Source organism: Grus americana, chromosome 28 (genome assembly GCF_028858705.1).
Source record: "Grus americana isolate bGruAme1 chromosome 28, bGruAme1.mat, whole genome shotgun sequence".
In the NCBI taxonomy this organism is placed as follows: domain Eukaryota; kingdom Metazoa; phylum Chordata; class Aves; order Gruiformes; family Gruidae; genus Grus; species Grus americana.
This window is the reverse complement of record NC_072879.1, coordinates 5,095,730-5,117,775: the sequence shown is the minus strand read 5'-3', so window position 1 is coordinate 5,117,775 and position 22,046 is coordinate 5,095,730. Positions and strand designations below refer to the sequence as shown.

Below are 22,046 nucleotides of genomic sequence, written 5' to 3'. Positions count from 1 at the left end.
CTCCGCACCTGCTCAGTGCCCTAACAGCTCGGGAGGGTTTTCCAAAAGACAGGGCTCTTCGTGGTCCTTCCAGCGTTGGGGACAGAGGTTAAGGCTCCCCGGATCCCAGCAGGAATGGTTTCTCTTGGATATATCATGCGCCAAAGTATGCTCGCTGGGTAAAACCAGCAGGGACCCGCGGGAGGTGTGAATTTTGTAGCAGCTGTGACTCATCCCGGCCTTGGCAAGTGCAACGGGGATCCATCTCAAATGGCTCCAGAACTTGCACGGAGCAGGTGCCAGCCCTCGAGGACACCTGGGAGAGGAGCCGCGCAGCCCCGGCGGGGTCCTGTCTTTGCTGTTTGCCAGCTCTATCTTGTCCCTGCATCTCCTCTTGAAGGTTGTGCAGCGCCTGCAATGCCTGGGAGATGCGAGAGGAGCTGGAGGAGGGGAGTAAGGTGCAATTATTTGGTCCGAACATATGATGGTCACTCCTGCCTGGGGTTTCAGTGCCAGCCGCAGCCTCCAGACCAGGTTGGCGTGGTCGCTCCTTTGCGGCACTGCAGGATTTTCCTACCCTCCGTGGCACAGATGCGACCGTGCCGCTCTGAGATCGCCCACGTTCAAAGCAGACCCTGGGGCTCCATCTACATCCTGCGCACCGGGACAGGGGAGGGCGAGGAGCTGGTGCCTTTGCCGGCTCTCAGAGCTCCAGGAGTGTGAGGGAGGAAGACACAGCCCAAACCCGAGTGTGTCCTCACTGCTGAGTGCCTAGAGCATCCCTCGGGGAGCGCCCAGGAACCATCCCGGGGAGCTGTGGTGCATCCGGCAGCGCGAGCCCGCACCTCCCTGGGAGCTGCTGCTTTACGGAGGGGAAGCAGAGTGAAAGCGGCTCCCCTGTGACGCTCCCCTGCCAATGCGGTCGTGGCTTCATCCTGGTGCTGGTCTGGGAGGGTTTCACACCCCTCCCTGTCCCAGTTAATGTGTGCAATGTCCTACGGTTCCCCTGGGCTTGGTTGGCCAGGTCTGGGGTAACACCCCACAGGTCCAGCACACAGCAAATGCTTAATCTGCTCTGGAGGAGCGAAGAGCTTAGAGAAAAAGGACTTTGCAGGAAGGCGCCTGTGCTGCCCTCAGAAGTGTCACAAAGAGCGCTGCTCAGGCTATCGCAGTGACCTTCCCTGGGCACAGCTCAGGCTCTCAGCACCCAGTGCCAGAGGGACAATCCCCTGTGGTCCCCAGAGCCAGCATCCCCCAGGAAAGGAGCTGGTGGGAGGGAGCGTCGTCCGCTGCTGTCAGCAGTGAGTCCAAGCGCTGCTGAGAGAGCTCGGCTGGATGCTGGGGCTGGGGGTCCCACTATGGGGAACGTTAGAAGAAACTTGAGTGTGTGTGTGTGTGTGCTCGAAGCCCCTTTAGGCTGACACAGAGAAAAGGGGAGCACGGTCACCCCCTCTGCGCTCTGCTCCTGGGCTCGTGTGGGATGGCAGCGCTGGTGCATTGCTCAGGAGAGCGGGAGGGATGGATCCAGCCAGGGGATGGCTGTGGTGCAGCAGCGGCAGCAACGGTGCTTGGCTGCAGGGATACTCTGAGGGTGTGCTGGTTGCCCTTAGCTAGAGAGGACCGGCAGCTCCGCCACCGCTCTCCCGTCCCCGCTGTCACCCTGTGCTGGCCCCACAAGTCCCCTGGAGATGCCCAAGCAGGACAGGGGAGCTCTGCTAATCTTGGACAGCAAAGCGTGCTCCCTGCTGAGAGCTGGTGCTGAGCACAGGCAGCAGCAATGCCGTAACCCCCATGCTGGCATCTGACGGGGATGTAATCCTGCCTGAAAAATCCTGTGGGGCCTTTGCCTGGATCCCTCTTGCCTGTCCCGTCAGGAGGTCTACTTCAGTGCTGTGTCCCCTTCCCCAGCGTCCCCTTGTCTGTGTCTCCTCCTTTGCCCCTCTGCTGCCCGCAGGTACCACCCACCCCCTCCCGCGCTGACCTCTGGCAGCACCATCACCCCTTTGGTCCCACAAACACTGTGGTACCCCGGGACACTCCTCTGTGGCTGCCACGCACTGTCCACCTTGCGCAGCCACCCCTCCTCATGGCACCCTGTCTCCTTGCACCCTCCCTCAGGGCTACCGTCCTCTCCACTGCACCACCCCTTGTGCCCCCCTGCACTGCCGAAATTCCCCTGCATCCTCAAAGCAGATCCCCCCCCCCCACCCCAGCACTGCTCCCTGCTCCACAACCCCCTCACCTCCCGTGGCCCCACAGCAATCCCTCACGTCGCCACACCGCCCTGCATCCCTGCTGCTGCACATCCCTGGCACCCCCAAGACCATGCTTGCCCCCTGCATCCCCATGGTCACTCCCCAATGCACTGCCATCCCCCTGGCCAGCCCCCCCCGCCCCCGCATGCCCCTGCAGTCACCTTATCCCCCCCCCTCGCATTTCCACAGCAGCCCCATGGCACTACTCCTCCCTGCAGTTCCCCCCCCGCCCCGCATCACCGAGGTCCTCCTGTAGTACAACCCCCACTGCAGCCCCCTACCCACACGCCGGCCCTCTGTACTATCACATTCCCCTGCCCCCCCCCCGCATGACAGCCCATCCCCCCGCATGTCCCACACCCCCTGCAATCCCCATTGCACCTCATCCCCCTGCATCTCTACACCCCCCCGCACACCCCCCCCCCCCCGCATCCCCAGGGTACCACATCCCCCTGCATCCCCAATACCCGCCCCCCATCCCCAGGGTACCACATCCCCCTGCATCCCCAATACCCGCCCCCCATCCCCAGGGTACCACATCCCCCTGCATCCCCGATACCCGCCCCCCATCCCCAGGGTACCACATCTCCCTGCATCCCCCCCCCCCACACTTCATCCTCCACACACACACCTTCCCGCATCCCCACGTTATCCCATCCCCCTGCCACCCCCCCTCCTCCCCCGCATCCCCGCACGGCCCCCACACCCTCCTGCCTCCTCCACAGCCGCTGCATCCCCCCCCGCTGCCACACCCCCCGCATCCCTCCACCCCCCGCATCCCCACTCGGCTCCCCCCCGCCGCAATCCCGGGCCCCACCCCGCCTCCTCCCCCCCCCTCCGCAGCCCAATCAGGGCGGGTTGGGCGAATTCAAACCCCGGCCCTGCAAGCGCCGGCGGCGGCTTCGCTCCGCTCCGTTCCCCCGGCCGGGAACGGGGCCGATCCGGATGGGTTCGGGGACCCCCGGGCCGGGTGCGGCCCCCGCCTGCCCCCCCGGAGCGCAGGTGAGCTGGGGCGGGGGGTGGGATACACAGACCCCGGGGGATGTGGGGGGGCTCCCGGGAAAGTTTGATCGCGGTATCACCGGGGCGGCGGCTGAGCGGAGCCGGGGGCTGCACCGGGCGCGGCCCCTCAGCCGCGGGTGGAGGGGGGGGGGCACGGCACGGCGATCGCTCCCGGTACCCGGTGCTTTCCTCCCTCCCCCGCCCCGTTCCCGGTGTGAGCCGCCGCCGGGTTGGGGCTCCCGGGGGCTTTGCCCGCCTGCGGGGCACCCTGCGGAGAAGGGGGACCGGGAGGGTGGGGTGTCCCCGGGGGGGGTGGGTGGGTGTGAGCTCCCGGGGGTCTGTGACAGCCTTGGGGAGGGGGGGAGGAAGAGATTTTTTTTGAAAGAAACATCGCTACCAGATGAGAAAATTGGGATGGGCATTCTGGGGAAGAAGTCGAAAACAGGGAATTTCTGCAGCTGCTGCAAAACTGCTGATTTCTGAGTTCTTATAGCAGGAAGTGATGGGGTGTCTGTGAAAGACCCCTTGTGCTGGGGGGGGCCTTGGAGGGTGCCCACCCTTGGGTCTGGAGGGCTGGTATGGGTCTGAGAAAGTTTGGAATTAAATCGAGCTGATTTCTCCCTTCCGGAGCTGCGGGTCTGTGCGGGAGCAGGGCAGAATTGCACAGAGCCTTGGGTCGAAGGAACGAGCCGGAGAGCTGGAGGAGCTGCTGTAATTTAAATCTCAGCCCCCCTGGGAAGACTTGGAGCTGCGGGAACTCTCCATGCGATGCTGGGAGTGTCGGTGAGCCCTGCCCATGGCAGAGGGAATTCAGCTCTCCCGAGCCCTGGGCAGGCTGGGCTTGCTGGAGACAGTTTTTGGTGCAGAGCCTCATGTTAAGCATGAGGATAAAAGCTGTTAGCAGCGGCAGGTGTGGATCTGACACTGGTTACGGGTTCCCCGGCACTTGACTCCCATCCTCACCTTCCTGCCCTTCCCAGAGCTGTTCTGCTTTCTCCCAGCTGTTGTTATTTGCCATAAATCCACCCCAAAACAGAGGAGGTAAAATCCTTAAGCAGGGCGGACCTTTTTGCAGTACGTGGGGAAGCGTGACTCCGGTTCTATCTACTTGTCGAGTCTCCCTCTGTACGCACTGCAAGTGCCTCGTCACCCCAAGCTCGGGCTGCGATGCTGTAACGGCACCCGAGGCCGCCGATCGCTTTGCCCGGTTTAGTCAGCTCGGGGCACAGATCTTGAGCTGAACGGAACCACTGCACCCAGTGGGAACTTGTTGTCCCAGTAACGCCTGGTTTGGGGTTAGGCAGGCAAAGCCCCTGCAAGAAAAAAAAAATAAATGTCAGTCTGGTGGTGTTATTGCTGCTAATATCATCAGGAATGTGCTGGTCCCTGGGTTTTGCAGCTGGGAGGTGGCAGAGTTGCAAACATCCTCCAGTTTTGCTCTGGGGGTGGTTCTGGTGGTGCCTTGGTGGGGCTGGTGCATGGGACGGGAGGTGGGGAAGGTTCTCCCGGCACCTGGGCTGGGTGGGAGCGGGTTCTGTCTTGTCGCACCTCTGGTCTTGCCTTTCGCAGCGCAGCCCCAGCCTGTTCCTTGCAGGCAGGAAACGTGCAGATCTTTGGGTGAGGCTGTGCTCTTCCCTGAGCTCCAGGGAACCCCTGGGGAGCCTCTGCGGGATGCGTGCTCAGGACCGCTCCCCATGGCTCCGGTTCCAGGAGGGGAAGGGAGAGACCTGGCCTCTCCTCTGCAGGCACATTGCATGGGTGGAATGCCCAAACCCGCAGGTCCCCCTGGCAGGGATTTGGGGCTGCACAACCGTGCTGTCTGCCTGCCAACCTGCTCCCCAGGCTGGGAGGAGGCCGGCTGCTCTCATCGACGTGCCGTTCACCTGTTGAAAATGGCACCGGCTGGGCAATGTCGGCAAGTCCCGCTGCCTTCCCCTCTGTGCTTCTGCCGGAGAAATCTGCCTTTTTTTTCTTTTCTTTTTTTTTTTTTTTTCTTCCCCCTTAGCGGTTGGCCAGCTCTGCTGCGCTGTCTGCAGCGACGCTGGGGCAACCTTCCCAGTCCTCAGCGGGGATGAAGTGGGCTGCACACCAGTGACCAGCGCTTCCTCGGTGAGGACAGGGCTGGAGCAACGGCAGGCCGTGGGCGGATGCCGGAAAGCCGGAGGGTTCTAGCAGCAGACGTGTTTTATTGGCTCTGTGGCTTCTTCACGGAAGCTGACATGGGTGACAGAAGCGGGTGGCATCCTCCGGCTCGTGGCTCTGAACTGTCTTGTATTGCCAACTGTCAGTAAATCCTGAGCCGCTGTGTTTGCTGAACAGCTGCTCCTAGGAAGAAAACACTGTTGGGCTGTCAGGCGCCTGGGAGCTGCTCTGATTTTACTGCAAATATTCTCTACAAAGTAAAATTGATGGATCTGAATCTAATATTCTGAAGGGGAACTTAATGGCCATTAGGCTGTTTCTTTCCAGCTTTGAGCGCAGAGCTGCGCCATTTAACTGGAGGATTAAAGGCATAAAGACAAACGAAGAGGGCTGCCAGATGGGTGCAGGGTGGAGGGGGGCTGGCTGCTCTGGGGCACGGGGATGGAGCATAAGGACCTAGAGCAGAGCTGGGGCAGGCTGCTGCGAGGGCTGGGGCAGGAGCACTCGTGCAAGGAGGAGCTCTTACCTGCCAGGGCAGAGCTGCGGTGACTTGGAGAATGACCTGTAACGTGGGTCTGGAATGGCCCAGCCTCCAGGGATCAGCACCCCTGAAGTTCCCGGTCCTGGCTCTGCTCTCGGCAGTGTTCTGCTTGTGGCTCTCAAGCCTGTGGACCTTTTTGGGGACAAGATTCAGTCCCAGACCTGCTGCCCAGCATTGTCCCGAGGTCCTTTTGATTGCACTGTTGAGACAAGCAGACCAAGTCCTTGGGCAGGACTCGGGATCTGTATGTGCCAGGAAGACCAGCGTAAACTCTGTCCCGCCCCGTCCCACAGCTCCTGCCTGTGCTGCGGCTCCTGGAGCTGCTCTACGGGCTTCTTCCCTGCTGAGCTGATTGCCATTCAACTGACTTTGAAGCAGAGACCTTAGCCCAGCGCCAGGCATGTCTTTTGCCCACTCCAATCTGTCCCTGCTTGTTGACATCAGGCCAGTTCTTGTTCGTGCTTCCCCATCTAAAACTGCAACGTGCTCCTGCCCTGTGAATTTGCTGTTGTCCCTGTGAGCGTAATCGGGGCTCTCCCCTTCCCTCTATAGCATCCTGCGGTCAGGAGCACACTAGCAGCACCTCATCATCTTCACCTACCCCTGTGGTCACTCATTCCCCCCGCCCCGGGGATGGCCGGCAGCCCTTCCCTGCACACCTCCATCCCTTGGGGCTGCCGACCCTGCTGCAGCAAGCATCCCGCCGGCAAGGCTGCAGAGCTGAGCGTTCCCCTCCTGTTAAATCAGGACGGGGCAGGGGGCATTCCTGCTGCAGCCTTTGCCACCCAGCGTGGTGCTCACGGCATCCATGCGGTCGAGAGCGCGGTTGTTTGAGTCCGAAGCCGGTGGAGACCCCCCTGAGGGTCCTCGGCTGCCTGCTGCTGCTGGCTCTGCTGGGGCAGGAGCAATCCCAACCCAAAAGACCTTCTTGGGCCGGGAGCCAGCCTTGATGAAAGGGCATTTCCCTGGTGTTTCTGGTTGGGCAGTTCAGAGGTTTGTGCTAGTTCACAGAAGTGCTGCAGGGTCTTGTTGGAGACCTGGGTGCGGGGGACTCGCACCCTGTACTGATGTCACGCTTGACTAGTGTGATGAAACCTGCCCGCTCCAGCCATGTGTGATGTTTGAGAGCCAGCATCAATACTTGTGATAGTGCTAGCACTGGATCTGCCTTCTCCAAGGTCTGTCTATAAAACCACTGGGCACACCTTGGGCATCCTGAGCGGGGAACTTGTCAGACCGTTCCGCACCTGCCCTCCAGCACAGGTTGAAGGTTTCTGCTGTGTGAGGGGCAGGATGCTGCTGCGGAGCTGGAACATAGCTGAGGTGTAGACCTGGAGCCTGGGAAGCTGCCAGGATCCAGAAATACAGATGTAGCCATGGATATTAATGGCCTCTGAAGCCCTTTTCTGCCTTTCTCTTCCCTATTCTGGCAGGCCTTAGTGCCTACTGGGTCTCTACATCTGAGACACCAAGGCACAAGCTCCTCTGGGGAAGATTTTTGTACTCTAAACCACTGTATTTGGAAGCACACTTTGCTGCTGCTGGAATTACCCCATTAACGTAAGCATTTAGGAGCAGAAGGGGGTTTGAGCAGAGATCATTGTGCCCACAAGGGAGCGATCACTGGAGTCCGTGGAAAGGAACAAACAGCTCCTGGGAGCTCCAGAATAGGCAGGACATGATTTACTGAACTTCTCCTCCAGCCTTGTTTGGGCTCTGTAGCACTAAACGCCTCTGAACGGCGTTAGCAGGCTGCGGAGCAAACACGAGCTCTGTTCTCCTCCCACGTTCCAGGGGTGCCACAACTCTCATGCATAATGTCTGGGAGAAGGGAGGTGCTTTGGGCATGGGATGCTGTTGGTCGGCCGGGCAGCGTGCGAGCGCTACCGTTGATCTGTTTGTCCAGTCTTGCTTTCCAAAAGAAGGTGCAAGGATGTGGGTGCAATGAGTTTGCTGCGGCTTCACCTGCTTTTCTACATCTCTGGGTGGGATCTGAGGGTAAACTGCATCTGGTCTGGGTCCTCGGAGCTGGGGGTCTGAGGAGTCTCCTTCACCTTTGGGTATGATGGGCTGTTTGAGGAACTTGGCCATGTCTAGACCTGCAGCAACACTCCTGTCCCTTGTTGCAGGGTCTCTGAATGTGCAAGGTGACAAGGCAGTGTGTGTGCTTGACGCAGCTCTGGACGTGGTGCCATCGGGATGCTGACCTTGTTCTGGGAATCTCTTCAGCCCCGCTGATGCCTCAGAGGCTCAGGGAGCCGTGGGGCAGTGCTGCTCGCAGCTGGCCCAAGGCTGTTGGGAAGGGATTCGTGCCGCAGTATGTCCTCTGTGAGCTGATGGTCACCTTCAGACTCCTCTGAACAGACCCAATATAAAATAATGCCAGTTAAAATATAGCCAGTGCTATGGATCAAACATGATGAGTTCAGCTCCCAAAATCCTGGGATGGGCTTAAAAAAATCCTTTTGCCTACAGAAGCGATCCGAGCAGACTCCCGAGCTGCTGGGATCATGCTTTTCTTGCCCAGCCATGAAACCCTCCCTGTTGTAATGATATTTGATATTGTTAGTACCAGCAGCCAGTATGGATACTAACGGATCACCTCTGGAGTCCTGGGAGCTGCTGGAAGCAGCAGGCTGACTGCTGGGTGGCAGATACAGGGGCTAAAGCAGCCCCCTCCTGCTTTTTTTTTTGCAGGAATTGTGCAAAGGGATGAGTGTTGCTCCAGCCCATCCTTGCAGGTGCTCTGGTTTCTTGTGCTGCTAGAATTGAGGGGGATCCAAGGGACTTCTTGTACCTCTGAGAAGAAAGGTTCTCCTATGCAACACCTGCTGAAGGTTCACCTACATCCTATGCTTCATGTAGGACCTTCCCAGACTAGTCTAGGCTCAACAGTGGGCTCAGAGTTTCCTGTGGGAGCTGCTCTGCTGTACGGCATGGGGAGGCATCCCTTGGCATGACTTTGCATGGCCAGGCTCTCCTCCAAGCTACTACTTTTCGCTGTGCTTTGGCTTTTCATGTCCCAGGAGAAAGCATATTTCCTTCCCAGGTGCGTCCTTTCTCTTCAGCAGATGTTGCTGCTTCCTTGGGAAGGCAGAAGGAAGGGGGTGGGTGCAGGGACTGAAGCCAGAGGAGTGAGCACATCTCTCTGGGGATCCATGAAGACACAGGGCTTAATGCCGTAACAGATCTTGAGCAGCCTTATTTCCTTCTTCTGTAGGTCCTGTGGGACCTGCTTGCTTGATTTCTTTTTTTTTTTTTTTTCCTCCCTCCTCCCAAGATCTGCAGCGATAGCAGCTTTGGTTTGTTAACTCAGACTAACTGCCTCTATGTCACCTCCAAGCTTTTGGGTCCCCTGCAAACAGCAGTTCCTTCACAGGCTATTTCTCCAAGAAAGGAAACCAGAGGCGTTTTTCCCCACATAAGTCACATCACTTGCAGTCCTTATCTCCATGCTGCCTGACTTCTTCCAAACAGGACGTGGTCCCTTTTCGCGTGTCACGGGGGTGTGCAGCTGGACAGTGCTGCTTCTTGTGGCAGTGACTGCCTGTTCCCACCGTGCAGCTCTCCTACCCCAGCAGCAACAGCAAACCAGCCCTGCTGCTGCAGCCCAACACCGTCATCCGGCAAGGTGGCTCTGAAAGCATCCCTTAAGTGCCGACGCTCTGAGCATATCAATTCTTCGATGCGTTAAATAAAATAAAGGAATAAATCCAAGGGGATAATAAACCAGAAAGTGATAGCCCAAGAACAGCAACGATAAATGGGTAAACACTCAGCCTTTGGGGAGAAGCCGAGCCGCTCGTTGCTCTTCAGCTCACGCGGGCAGATACACGTGCCCGCAGCGCCGTACACGCGTGTGTGTAGCAGTGCATACGTGGGTGGTCGCACACCGCCTCTGCAGCATGTACAGAGGTGGCTTTGCCATCCCTCCTCATTGGCCAAATTTTCACTGTGGCATTGAGCTCGTGGGTGACCCGGCTCAGGGACGTGCGGGATGAAGGCTCTGCTCGTGGGGCGTGAGATCTTGGCGATGCTCGTGGAGTGTTAAGGTGGAGAAAAAAGAAGAAAAAAAAAAAAAATCACTGTGAAGCCCACAGTGCCCTTCACCCTTTGTTGGCGCAGATGGTCTGCATTGCAGATTTGGGAGTTTGTCTTTAATTGCATCAGGCATGTGTGCTAACGAAGGGATTAAGGCCTGGAAGGGTGAGCAACGCAGGCCAACTTTTCCTTGCGTTGTATAATATTCTCTGTCTCTCCTCTCCTTTCCCTCCCTCATCCCCCACCAGCCGGCCAAGCCTTCCTCCCCTCGCCTGTTGACAGAGAGGGCCGTGGGGACGCGTTGCTTCGGTCTGGGTGCTGTGTCACGGGGTGGAGGTACCGGCGGTGGGGGAGAGCAGGGCACAGCCTTGCTGTGGCTGCATGGTGGGTCAGAGCAAGGATGAGAGAAAGGATTTATGTGACCCACCTACAAACAGATATCAGTCAGAGGAATAATGTGACCAAAAGGGTAAAGCAGGGAGGATGGAGGCTGCTCGAGCTGTCCTGCGTTATCTCCCCTGCTTCTAGCGTGACTGCGTTGGACACCGTGTCCTGTTGGCTCCTGCTCTTTGCTGTGCGAGCGAGAGGTCAGGACTCCCTTGTAGCGCAGCACCGAAGGGAGGGAGATGTATGGACGTAATAAGGTTCACGGCCAAAGGCAATGTAACTGTAGAGTGCAGAGCAGCGGTCACTGCCCACCTCTGGTTCTGCAACCTGGGGAAAGATTAACTTGGAGCAGTGACTGAGCACAGAGCTGGTTTTGTTGGGAGCCACATTCCCATCTGTCCTGTCCTAAAGAGTGTGGTGTGATGTTTAATTCCTGCTTGGGTAGACCCAAATCCATTTGTGTGCTTATAACTTTGGCCGGCAAGAAGCTAGATGTTCCCTTCTCCCTGGTTTCTCCATTGTGCATCGGCAGCTTGGAGCACTTCTCCAGCAAAGATCAGGATGTACTCCAGGGCGGGAAATGTTCCCGGGAGGGACGGAAGTGGTCAGTGATGCTTGGTCTCCTGTGGGGAGCAAGGGCTGCTGCAAAGGAGGCTCTCTGACAGCCTGCTCTCTGCTGCGGAGAGCCATGGAGCTGTTCTCGTTGTCCAGCCATGAGATCCTCTTCATGCCCATCAGGAGTGCACGGGATGCAACCAAGGCTTGGAGGAGAAGTGTCAGCTCTTCCAATAAACCCACTGGGGAGGTGGATGGTGACGGAGCTGCTCCTGTGGTTATGTTTACACCAGTAGACATACCTACTCGCCTGTCTTTGCTTGATGGGGTGGGCGTAAATGACGGTGGAGACTCAGGAGATGTGTGGGGGACAGGTGGGTCAGTAACGATCCCCAGAGAGCAGAGCTTAGCTCGTCACAAGGGAGAGAACCTCATCCCCATCAGCCAAGGGAACTCTTGTCCTTCCCTGGAGGTGCCAAGGTTTGGGGTACAGACCATGCGTCTCTGGGTTGTGATTATCTTTTCCAGTAAGAGCAGTCCCGCCAGAGGACTTGGATCAGCCGCCCTTCCTGGTGCATCGACATGCTTCCAGGAACGAGCGCGGGGATGCATTTCTCAGCTCTTACACGGTGGGGAAGCAAATCAAGAAGCGATGACAAGCGCTTGGCATCGAGATGGCACAAAGCGTCCTGGCACACGGGGCCTTGTGCAATTATCAAGGGGAGTACGGGCAGGACAAACGCTGCCCTGTGAGCTGGGATATCTGGCGCTGTGCCGGAGTCTAGCTCCGTGGCAACCCAACTAGCTGCGGCCCAAAGCAGGTGGGTGGATGGACGCAGGTTTCCGAGCGTGGTGGTTCTTCAGCACAGGACTGATGGTTTGTTGTTGCAGGCAGGTAGATCGACGTCTCCCGTCTGTCCCTGACTGTTATTCCTGCTCTGCACACACGGGATAAGGCTGGGACAGTGGATGTGGGAAGGGGGAAGTGTTTCGGCAGTGGGCTGAAAGGATTTGGGGTCTCTTTTTTGCCTGAGGCTCTAGTTCTGGGGATGCTCCTTCCCTCCCGCTGCACCTTGTGCCCTGCTTCCCAGGCTCGGAGGTACAGGAATACGGGACTGATCCTGAATTTCCCCTCCCCAGCGGGAAATGGCAGCAGTCACAGGACTCAGGGCAAAAAGCAGCACGACCTGCAGCAAAGCTCTCCAACGGTGAGCGTTGAACTTTGGGAAGGAGCTGGATCTGGTTATACTCAAGAGGCTCGACAACCTCAGGGCGGCCACCTTGATCCACACAGTACCTCCCGGTTCCTTTGTCTGCACGGCTGGTTTGCCGCTTGTGCGAGGACACGTTGGGCTAGGGGAGTGCCGCAGATGCTGGGAACTGTGGCAGATGCTGGGAACTGTGGCAGAACTGAGATTCGATTAGCACCTTCCCTTAGGGAAGCAGAAATGGGATGCCCTGGCTTCCTGCAGCTCTGTGTCTCTTGCTGCTGATGGTAGATAACATTACTTTGAGTTAGTAGCAATCTGCTCCAGTCACGGGAACGGCATCGATTTACACGAGCTGAAGACCTGGCCCTGGAATCGATCTGCATTTTTATCAGCTCATCTCAGCTGACGGGAGATGTTTTGACGCTGCTGCGGAGGAGCTCTGTTCTGGGATTGCTGTTGTTGGTTGTCTCGGCTGCTCAGATCTTCTGCTTGGTCCTGCAATGTCATGCACCTGCCTGCAAAAAATTTGGAGGGATGTTCTCCAAGTTAAAGCTCTCCCAGGGGACTGCAGTTTGTCTGGTCAGCCCTCCACCCAAACTTTGCAGGTCTGTTAACAGCTGTGATGCTTTGTGGAAGAGGTAGACCAATTCACTTTTCTCCCCTCGCTCTCCTGCTTCCATTTGCCTCTGAACTGTATGGGTGGAGGGGATGAATTCCAGAGCGTTCCCCTGCCAAAGGTCGGGTGTTTGCTCTTTTTTCCTGTGATGTTCCTTAATGAGAGCCATTAGCACCTGAAAACTTCATTCTCCTTTTGGATTTGTTATTGTGTGGGGATGCTGGGTTGCAGAGCACTTGTCAGTCCCACGGCAGAGGAAGCTCTTAATGTGCTGTTTCATCAACTTGCCTCTTTGTGGGGCACTGGCTATGCAGTTTGTCTGCTGTGCCCCCTCCAGACCTGCCCTTTCCTGGCTGCTGTCCTCTTCTTGTTACCTTCTGAGTTTGGCAGGAGCCACTTGGAGCTGGGTTGAAGCCGTTAGCATCCCTGTTGGAATAGATGAGATAGTCCTCTCCAGCGGAGAAGAATGAACAGGTCTGTGAGCCAGCAGCAGGGCTGGACCTCTCAGTTGGAGAGCAGGAGCTTTGTGAATTTAATGCCAGGACTTCTGCATTCAACCCTTGGTTGAACCCTTTCCAGTGTGATGGGACACAGTGCCCATATGTGGTTTCACTCTGTTCAGCAGTTGCCTCCCTTTCCCTCCTGCCTGTGCCCTTTCTGATGCAGCCCAGGATCTGGATATAGGAGCTGATTTACAGATGAGTTCCCCAGCACTGTGACGAGCTCCCCAAGTTGGGTCATGGCTTGGCCATCTGAAGATGTCAGCAGGGTAGGGTGGCCTGTAGCCATGTATGTCCTGAGCTGTGGATGTTCATATCCCACCACAGCCAAGAGAAGTGGTGGGCTGACCTGAGCCCAGTGTGTGCAGGGTGGGGAATAGTCGTGGGTGTCTGCTCTTTAGATGTCACAAGCCCCAGGAGATCCTTCAGATGCTGTGTGGATGCCAACAGTGGCCAGACAATGGCTTGTGTTGGTGACATCGACTTCTCAGCTACGATGTGGTGGAGCTGAGCTGCTGTGGTCCTTAACACAAGGACAGATGTTGAAGAGCCCTCACCAGGGCATGTTCCTTCCTCGTCCCGGTGCCTGCTCACAGCAAGTGGCAGAAGGGCCAGCAGCAATCCTTCTAGCTGGAAACCAGCCCATCCAACGGGGTTTTGGAACAGCCTTGGTGAACAGAGGCTGAGCTGGGTTTGACAAAGCAGGATCCATTTCTGGAAGGATTTGTACCACCTTTGATTGCACCGGGCCGGACTGGCTGGCTCCTGGGTCCCTTCCAGTCCCAGTTCCCTGTCACTGAGCAAAGCAATTACAAAGACTCCCCAGGAGCTCGCTCTGTCACAGCCCTTGGTTTTGCTGTTACCTGAGGCTGAGCTACGGGGCGAGGAGGCACAACCCTTGCTAGGAAAAGCATCCTGTGTGATTTCCCCTTGTTCCTTCTCCTGCGTGCTCTTGCTTGCTGGCAGACGGGAAGCCCGGAGCAGCGAGAGGGAATGGTTTCAGATGCTGCCATTGCTGGAACGCACACGGAGCAGCTTTGGGCAAAGCTTGAGCTATCTTGCCAAAATGGCTTGAATAATTCAAGTCCTCAAGGAGATGTTTGCCAATTTGGAATCGTGCTGATGCACAGGGCCGAGGGCTACCACCTGAGGGGGGCAATGCATTAATTTAATGCTGCCTCTGTTGATATTATCTATTTTCCTCTAAAACCAGAGCTGCAGTCGAACGCATTGCCTGGCAAGCGCTGGGGTTTAGTGGTGATGCTTCTATCTGAGCAGGAGGCTTGTCCAGCAGTGATCCAATTTCAATCCCGGAGCAGACTCTGCCAGGCTCCAACTCTTCCCCTCTGACTGACCTCAGAAGGAATCGTCTCTCCCGCAGAGCGCGGTGCAATCCAGCCTTGTCTGGCGGCACTCCACGATGACTCCAAAGTAGAGTCAGTCGTCCTTCCACCAAGCAGCGTGGTTTGGGATGGGATGGGATGCTCCTCTTGCGATTGTTATCTCCTTCTTGGGTTGTCCCACGTTCCACCAGACCTGAGAAATGTGAAACTGGGAAGCAATGCAGAAAGGTGGGCGCAGGAAGCCTTGGCAGAGTTTTTCCCCGGGTGGCCGGGTTCCCTGCCTGCGACGCATCCCTCTGCCGTCTTTCTGCAGAGCCCCGTGTGTTCCCAGCATTGCTCCCACCCCACTGGAGAAAGCAAGAGGACCTGAGGGAGTTAAGAAGGACCAGGAGGGCTGACAGAACAAGCTGAATTTGATTAGTAAAGAAAGGGAGTGAACTCTTCCCAACGCATAAAGCTGTTATAAAGTGATCAATTGTTCTTTGCGTCTGCTGGGAAAAGATGAGAAGCGATCAGTTTAATTTGGAGCTAATGAGATTTAGGTTAGATATGAGTGAGATGCAGATTGGCAACGAGGGAGTTCTGGGAAAATCCCTTTCAGCTGCATTTTTAACAAAGCGAGTGACTGTTCTGAGCATCCTTGGACTTATTTCAGTGCTGGGGGGCAGGTGTTGATTGGAGATTCTCCCGTTTCCACGAGTCTAGGACGCTCCTTGTTTAAAACCCGTCTGAAGATAGCTCTAGGGTAGCTTGTGACTTGTCGATGCCAGCCGCACGCGCGGTGCTGTGCGGACCCACGGTGCTGCGGGATGGCGAAGGGAGCTGCGCAGGCTGGGGTGTGCAATCCAACACTTGGACGTTTACTGCCAGCCTGCGTTGTTCTTCTGGGGAATTCAGCTCCACCATCCACAGAAATACCCGGGCGCTGCTACGCGTGCTGTTGCACATGAATGGTGCCAGGCAGGACAGCAACCCAGACAAAGAAATAATTTAAAAATCACTTAATTGCAGCAATGGAGTTCTTTGGAGTAGTGTATTTGCCCACTTGCTAAATAATTCATAGGAGAGCCCGGTAATTAAATGCTAAAGACCTGATTTGCATAGCATTGTTTGTACTTACATTACTATTTAAATGCAAGAAACTACCAAGTCATTTAATTGCTAATTAAAAATAATACAGTTACTTACCATCTTATAAGAATTAGTCAGCATTTCTATGTATTGCTTGCACAGAGCATAAACACTCATACTTTTTTTTTTTTTTTTTTAGGCAGTTATCTTGTAAACCTATCCCTGTATTTGTGCTGATGGAAGGCATGTACCCCATCCTCTTTTAACAGCTATTAAAAACACGAGGAAAAATGCTAATTCAAAAAAAAAAATTGAGCAGCACAGGCTGCCTGCGGGGAAAGCCTAGCTTTGTTCCCCATTTTCCTCCCTCATTTCCATGCAGAATGTCCCCTGGACACCAGCCCTTGCTGCACCTGCACTCATAAGCTCTCTCGCTGTATATGGCCTTGGACGGTGTGTAATGCACAGCGCTGGGATGAAGGTCCTGGAGAGAGAGCAGTCCCGAGCATCCAAGAAGTTGTTTTCAGATTGGGAGTGACAACTAGGCTAAAAAGGCATTTTCTAATCCCCGAGACCTCGGCTTGTTGGGAAAGGCCCTGGAGGAGGCGACGTGTTGGGATGCTCTGTGCTGTGCAGAGGAGTTAGGAGGGTGAATTAGATGTAACCACCCAGGGACCGGAGGGCTCAGTCTTATGGAAAACTCTCAGAAAGAAAAAAAAAAAAAAAACCCCAAAAAACCAAACCCCGACCCAACCCAGGGCTGCTGGATCAGATGAGGGAGTTGGGTGCAGATCAGTGGTGCATCGGTCTGGGCTGTCCAAGGAGTGAAAGTCTGTGTAGGCGTACCAGAGCGCGCGTGGGAGGGAGAGGCTGTACAACGTGTACGTGGAGGTGGGGCGTGTGCTGCGTGCGGTGTATGATGGGAGCGCGCGTGTGTGTGTGTCAGGGGGTGTTTGGAGTATGCAGATGCTCTTGGGGGTGGATTTGGGTATTTGGATAACGGACCGTGTCTGTATTTCTATACGATCCCCAAGAAATAATGACTGGTTCTTCTGAAGGGAACTTGAGGGATGTGTTAAGGTCTTGCTCCGATGAACTCATCATTAAATATTTGTAATGAGTCACAGGCTCCCAATCACGAATGCTTACTGAATGCCAGTTCATTACCCAGCTTCTTCAAGTGATTAACTCGTCGCTTTTGATACTGGGAGGGGGACAGGCCACGTTCACAAGGCGAAAGCTCGGCTGGGTCTCTGCGAGGCAAAGTTTCTTGTCTCCTTTCCGAGGTCTTCCACGCACGCGTGAGCAGACACAGTTGGTACGGGTGGCATCTGCTACCCTCGAGAAGAAAGGAAAAGTTCATCCTTTCCTGACCTGGGCTGCCGTATGGCTGACCCGCTCAAGGGTGCGTGCTACAGGGCATCTTCCCCACCTCTGGTGGACCCAATCCTGACCTAGAGCGGCTTCTCCAGGACACGGCGAATTAGTGGTAGTGCTGGAAGAGGGCTTGCATTTCCTTAGACCCTCTATGCATGAATATATCCTGGCAATATTTTTATCAGCATCCTGATGTTTCGGTCAATATTTTCCATGGGAAAATGTTAACTTTGAGGGAAAGAATGCTGGTTTCTTTTCTAAACAAACACATTCAGTTTCAGATGCTAACTAAGATGACAGGGATCTGCTTTATACAACTTTTTATCACAATATTTAATGCCGAAGTGGGGACCAGTTTTGTTCCTGTTAACAATGGGAATGGTTCCTTCTGGGAATCTACATGTGGAAGTGTTTACCTCCCATCAGGCTGATTTCACCGGGGTCTCTGAGGACATCGGCCCTGTCCCCAGATGTACTCTTGTCGTGTCCTTATGCCTCCTCCCAGATTTAGGGTTGTTTAGAGCAGAGAATACGGGTGTCCGTAGCCCAAAGAGGGGCTTGGAAGGGGGCTCTGAGCTGGACAGGGCTCCAGTTTAGTGAAGGAATCAAATAATCGCTAATAATAGTCTGCCAGTTCTGTTAGGCTGGGTCATTTCCTTCTATTAAGTGATAATCAGAAATCTGAGATGATGACTGCCTTTTAAATGCTACGTGCAAGCGATTTTTGCAAAAGACAGTCTGCTTTTCCTCTTGGACTCTGCCCAGCAAAGAAGTGACTGGGACTTCTGGAAGGGGCAGGAGAATTGGTCCTGACCAGAGCGAGGTGTGCTGCTGTGTGTGGTCCCAGGGCAGGGGCTCTTCTGGAGGCTTTAACTGGTTGTCCAAGTTCTTGGAAATTAGTCCTTTAGCTCTGGTACCCTCTGCCCTTTCTACTGCTCCCTCATTTCACTCTCCAGTGGAGCTCTTCTCCTCACCTGTGTTTTGGTTGATGGGTTCAGCTGACACCTCCCCTACATCATACAGCTCTTGGACTTCATCTCCTCAAGGGCATACAGCTGACTGCTGGCCAACGCGTCCACCAGGACCTCTGTGTCTTCTGCCGCGGATCTGGTTTCCAGCCATTCGGTCCTGGTGTACAGTGTTATTCTGGACGTTGTATCTCCTGAGGTTTCTGTTAGTTCTTTCCTCCAGCTTTCTGGGGTTTTGAGGTTACATCTGCGCCAGTATTGCCCTATGAAAAACATCACTTGTAATCAACGGCCTGTTCCACTTAAACAATTGACCTTTGAGTCTGACGGCCCGTGTGATTTTTCACCCACCCTGCTGTCCACTATTCAGCCCACATCTCCTCAGTTTGTTTTCCAGGACACAATGGGAGACTGCCAAAGATGAATCCCTCCCGTCGGCATTTTAGCTAAATGTGAGATTTATCCCAGTTGGTGATGGTATCATACCGCAGGTATCCCAGGTGGCATTGCCTGTCTGCCATAAGAACCTGTGTCGGATGCAGTGAGGGTTGGGCTCTTTCACAGCTGGATCAGCTGGAGGACTTCAGAGATAGCCCTGAACATGAGTTGATGGACTTCAGGGGGCTGGGTTGATGTTCTTCTGGAAGGACACCAAAAGCAGAGGACGGGTGGTTACTCTGGGCTGGACACTTGTGCAATGTATTGCTACAGGCTGAGAAATAGGTCTGAGAGGTAACGACCATGGGTGGACCAGCACCGAAGACTCAGCTGGGTTCTGCAGAGCTGCTTCTCCTCGGTGATCAATGGCCTGGAAGAAAACCAAACCGTGATCTCTGAAAAAGTATCTGGTGGATGTAAAGACTGGGGGAACTGTATATACGTAATTAAGATGGCAGTTCAGTGACGTAGACAGTTGGATCGCTTGTTCGGCAGGTGCACCCAGCCAATGGTGTGTGTTTTCTTAAAAAAATGAAAGGTTTGGGGAAGCAGGGTCAATACTGAATGGGACCTGGACTTCCAGCGTGACTTACACTCAAATGAAATCCTTGGCTGGAGAATTGCAGTCTTTAGCAATAGTAGGGCTATGACTTTACTGCCATTAGTCACCGGGGCTGATCAGCAGGAGGTTAATAAATCAGAGAGAAGCCAGTGAAGAAAATGACTCATGGGTGAAGATGGGAAACAGAGGTTTACAGTGAAAGCTGGGGTATCAGAGGTGCCCTAGTCACAGGGGACCAAAGCCTGGCTGGAGAACCACCTCGTTCTTACCCAGCAAAGTTGTACCTAAGCCCAGTGGCTGAAAGATGAAGCTAAATAAGCTCAGGTTAGGTACAGGTGCAGGTTTTAAGGATATTGTTCAGTTACAAACAGCGCAGGCTTTTTTTCAAAGAATAAAGCAATTCTTAAATAGCTGCTATGAAGAGGAATTACCTCGGGGCAGGTTAAGCACTTCAACTTCATGACATTCGCTTGGAAATAAGCATATAAAGAAAACAATCTATCGAGTGCTTATTTGTGGTCTATTTAAGCTTTATTTCATATTTCTAGCTGGACTCTGACAGCTGGTGCTGGTTTTAAAAAAAAGAAAACTAAACCCAAAACATCCTCCTGTAACACCAGAGGCATGGCACGAGACTTCTGGCATCACAAGAGGTATGAGGAAATGGCGAGAACCGGCAAGCACTTCTTGCCTGAAGGACCTGAAAATTGGGAACCCGCGTGGGTGTGAGCCTGGGCTTTTGGAGAGCCCATGGCTTTGCATTTGCTTCCTCTTTTGGTGGGTTTCCTTCTGCCTTGCCGAGCTCAGCCATGGGCTAAGCAGATGCTAGTTCTGCTCCTGCCTTTGGATCCACTCATCCACTAAGTTCTCTGGATCTGTTTCCACCTCCCCCTTGTCCTCCCCCGTTCACGGAGGCACACCTGCGGGAACATTTTTATTGGCGTTGTGGGGGAGCTAATCTCCTTGTATCGCCTTGATCGCGCATCCCTCTTGCCTTATGTCCAAGGGCCTCCCTTGAGATGGAGCCTCCTCTCCATCTCCTCCTAAAACCTGTTCACTGCTGTAGGCTGCTTGGGGTTGTAGTCTGAAAGACTGACTCCTGCACTGCAGATCCGTGTTTTGGGGCTGGCGGGGAAGACCCGAGATGAGCGTCCCCGCTAGAGAGCTCCTGGGAGCTCAGGAAGTAGACTTTGGCCCTCCTTATGCCAAGCCTGGGTCCTGAGGAGAGGACACCGCATCGGTTCCTCACCTGCAGTGTAGTGGCAGAGACCTTCCCTGCCAGCATGCTCATTAGGGTATTTTAATTATTGAGACACTCATTCTAATTGTGTCCCCTGGTTCCTGTTCTGCTGAGATTACATCTGCTTCTCATTTTCTGCATGCTGGCTCTTCTCCAAGCCGCTCTGCCGCACATATGGAGCACGCACAGGGGAAGCTCACCCGGCAGACCAGGGAGCTCATTGCCCTCCTCCACCGGCCCCTAACTGCCTGGGAGGAGAGCTGGGAACACCAGGGAGGGCACCAGTGCTGGGCCAGCAGTTTGCTACCCTGTTTGCAACCCTGGTCATGGCTTGGGGACAAGTGCTGCGTCCCCACGCCGACCCACCCTGTGCTCGTGCCATGCAGCTGTGCGGTGCCGGTAGAGATGCTGCCATCCTTGAATGCAATGCTGCTGTAGTACCAGCAGACCCTCAGGAGAGATGCAGCTTCTTCTGGACAAGGAGATTTTGCAGGTGCTTTGTGTATCCGGCCCTAGAACAAAACTAGGGTTGTTTCTTTTCCTCTGTGACCGTCTACATTTTCAATTCCACTGCTACAGTATTGTCAGCTAAGTTGTCAGCATCTGTTTTATGGTCCCGAGTGCCTCAGCTCTGCTGACAAGGGTTTGTAGTGCAGATTGCTCTTGGACGTTGAAGGTGGGTAGTGGGGAAACAGCTCGATGTAGGAACGTCGAAACCTGCCGTCTGCTGCAGGTGGTTCAGATGGGTCTGTTGGGTTGATTCAGGACCTTCTGGGTAGCAGCCACCATCAGCATCTCTGAGGCCTTGGGAGGTACCTAGAGAGACCCAGCAGGGTCCAGAGAAGCAGCTGTATGTAACCACTGCTCCCACACCAGAAAATCTTTTTTTTGGTGAGCAGATCAGGGTTCCTGTCCCCAGGTCAGGATGTCCTCGGGATGAGGAGGAGTGTTGCCTGATTCCAGCTGAAATATTTCCCTGCTGGCCTAGGACAGTGTGCTTGAGCTACTCTTGGCCTTTCTATTTAACAGCACTTCACCCTCTCTGCTCCTTATTTTCTAGTGTTTTTTTTTTTTTTTTTTTAGACAGCAGATATTACTCCTCTGCTGTTTTTTCACTAGTCTGAGCTCTTCTGGCCTGTTATCGTAAAACTTCACATCCCACTGATGACCTGCACAGCTTTTCCTGCATCCAGCCCCGTTTGAGACCGTGTTTTGGACCTGCACACACTTTCCCAGATAAGGGCTTGTAAAGGGTAAAAACCCTTACTACTTCTCTCATCTCATTATCCTAATCCTTCAGACCCCCTCTTTATGGCTTCGGCTCCTTGACGACCCTTTGATGCTTCCATTGATGTCCGAGTCTCCCGTGACCTCAACGATGCCTCTCAGACTGCCATCTTCCATTGTTTTTTCCAGCACGTTTCTTACCTGGTTGTGTCTGGCCAGTAACAGAACCTAAATGCAGTCAGTCTTCAGGAACGGGCTGTGAAGAACTCCGTAAGAAATATCTCTGCACACTCCCTCTTCAGCAAGCCCCCTCACATCTTCCTCTCCGGCTGACAGCTCATCCTGTTCCGTTCACCATCACCCCCAGCCTAACTACGGATTTCTCACCATACCAAGTGATTTGCTGAGATGCTGGTAGATGACATTAATTGGAATTTCTTTCTATAAACAGCGATCTTATTGAAAAGAACTGTCAGCTTGCCTGGCATGGTCATACTCTGTTAATGCTGCGGCATTTTATCTTATTTCACATAGATGTCTTTGTTTTGTACCCAGCTTGCTTTAGAAACCTTGAGTGCTGTTGTAGCTGGA

At 54.7% G+C, this 22,046-nt stretch overlaps 1 protein-coding gene across 1 annotated transcript in view; it reads left to right on the top strand.

Annotated features, from left to right (window-relative positions):
• Window positions 1–3,077: 3,077 nt before the first annotated feature.
• CTXN1 (cortexin 1) overlaps window positions 3,078–22,046 on the top strand; it is a 39,025-nt gene continuing 20,056 nt past the window's right edge. The window contains exon 1 of the mRNA XM_054805381.1: window positions 3,078–3,236. The gene's annotated coding sequence lies outside the window, so the exon portion shown is untranslated. The remainder of the gene's footprint in view (window positions 3,237–22,046) is intronic.